The 1,680-nt window shown below is 32.9% G+C and overlaps 1 long non-coding RNA gene across 1 annotated transcript; it reads left to right on the top strand.

Moving 5' to 3' along the window:
* Positions 1-385: 385 nt before the first annotated feature.
* On the top strand, positions 386-981 carry LOC136981296 (uncharacterized). The gene is made up of 2 exons (XR_010881675.1): positions 386-481; positions 651-981. It is a non-coding gene; the product is annotated as an uncharacterized lncRNA (long non-coding RNA).
* Positions 982-1,680: the final 699 nt, after the last annotated feature.

Raw genomic sequence — 1,680 nt, forward strand, 5'->3', positions numbered from 1 at the left:
TACATACATAAGGACTAGTATTGTATTTGTGTATAAAAATACTCTATACATAATTAATATATATAATTTGACATTACATTACAAAATATATATATAAATTGAAAAGAAAATGTCAGATCTGAATTTATAAATAATTTTAAACACTTACTTAGTATTCTCAACGACGTGTAATTAAATAGAATGAAGGAAGAGAATTTTCAAATTAATACGAATTAAAACACTTTAGAAGAAACTGTGTAACGTTAAATTAGTAACAAGGAAAATTTTCTCTTCAGATATACAGGTGCAGAGTTTCTTTTGTACCTGCAAAGCTGAACAAATTTTGTTGCACGTAATTCCGGTATCTGTGTAAAGTATAAAGAGTATAAAAAGATAGAGAAGGTGACTCTCAACGAAGTAACGAGAGACATCATGAAGTATCAAATCATTATCTTACTTTTAGCTGCAATGCTGCTGTTCGTATCTTGTGAAGGAGATAAAGGTTAGTTAATTAATTAAGTAGTTTACGAAAGTTCTGAGCAATATCAAAATATCACTACCTTAAATGGAAGTGACGATGTGAGCCATGAAATAATCGGCTTTTTCTTTAATAACTAAATAATATTTTTTTTTTGTTTAACCTGAAAATTAAGTTGTTGATTATTCAACAGAAACAGAAGAAGGATCAGAAGGTGCAGGAGGTGGAGGTGAAGCTCAGGAGGGTGGAGGAGAAAAAGGCAAGAAATGCCATCATAAAAAAGGGAAGAAGAAGGGAGGTAATGAAGAAAAGTAATCTATTCGATTGAATAACTAACGTTAAAATTGATTTATTTTATTTTCTTTAATTCTCTGTAATCTATTAGTTTAAAATAAGTATCTGACAATTTAAAAGCTATTCAATCATGTATGGAATTCACGATAGGTTATATTTATGTTATATTTGTGAGATATGCAATGTAATTTACGTGTATGCTTAATAAATATTGTTAATTATGCATGAGAGACCAGAAAGATTTAGCTTGATTGTTGACTTTTAATTATTAGCCATTAGAAAAATCCAGCAATGAATTGTTTAAACTTCCCGGCAAAATTTAAAACTGCGCGTGGCGCCATCTGTTATGATAGTTTATTAAAAACTTTTCGTATAAAACGGCAAAAAGATTAATTCTGAGGGTAGAGACGACTTTTATAAAACATTATAAATCCTAATAACTAGTAAAATTGTCATTAAATCCGATGCTACTCGAGATATGACACACGACCCCTATTACCTTCCCACCCCTTGATCATTAATCACCAAAATTAAATAGCATCAATCCCCTTAATTACACAAACCTACCTGCAAATTAAATTTGTAGGGAGGTTTGCGTATTAGGCAAAAAGGTTTGTGTACAAGGCAAAAAGAATGCTTACATATCCTACCGAAGAATTTCTTCAGAAGATAGTCTAAATATTCTGCTGATAATCCAAATGGTGCAATGTCCAGTTGGAGATGGTGGTCTTCTCCTTAGAACGAGGAGAATGGATGATGACGACAGTCCCGGGGCAGTATTCGTGAAGGTGACAGGCAAGTGTTTCTCTGGAATTCACAATCGAGAGTCGTTACGCGGGAGAGGGTGGTGCAGTCGAAGACTAGGGATGTCCGTATCGCTTTTGTTCACCCAGCGGCACAAGATCCAGATAGATAGATAAATTCCAGAG

This window comes from Centruroides vittatus, unplaced genomic scaffold (assembly GCF_030686945.1).
Source record: "Centruroides vittatus isolate TY-2023 unplaced genomic scaffold, ASM3068694v2 contig_750, whole genome shotgun sequence".
Classification (NCBI taxonomy): Eukaryota; Metazoa; Arthropoda; class Arachnida; order Scorpiones; family Buthidae; genus Centruroides; species Centruroides vittatus.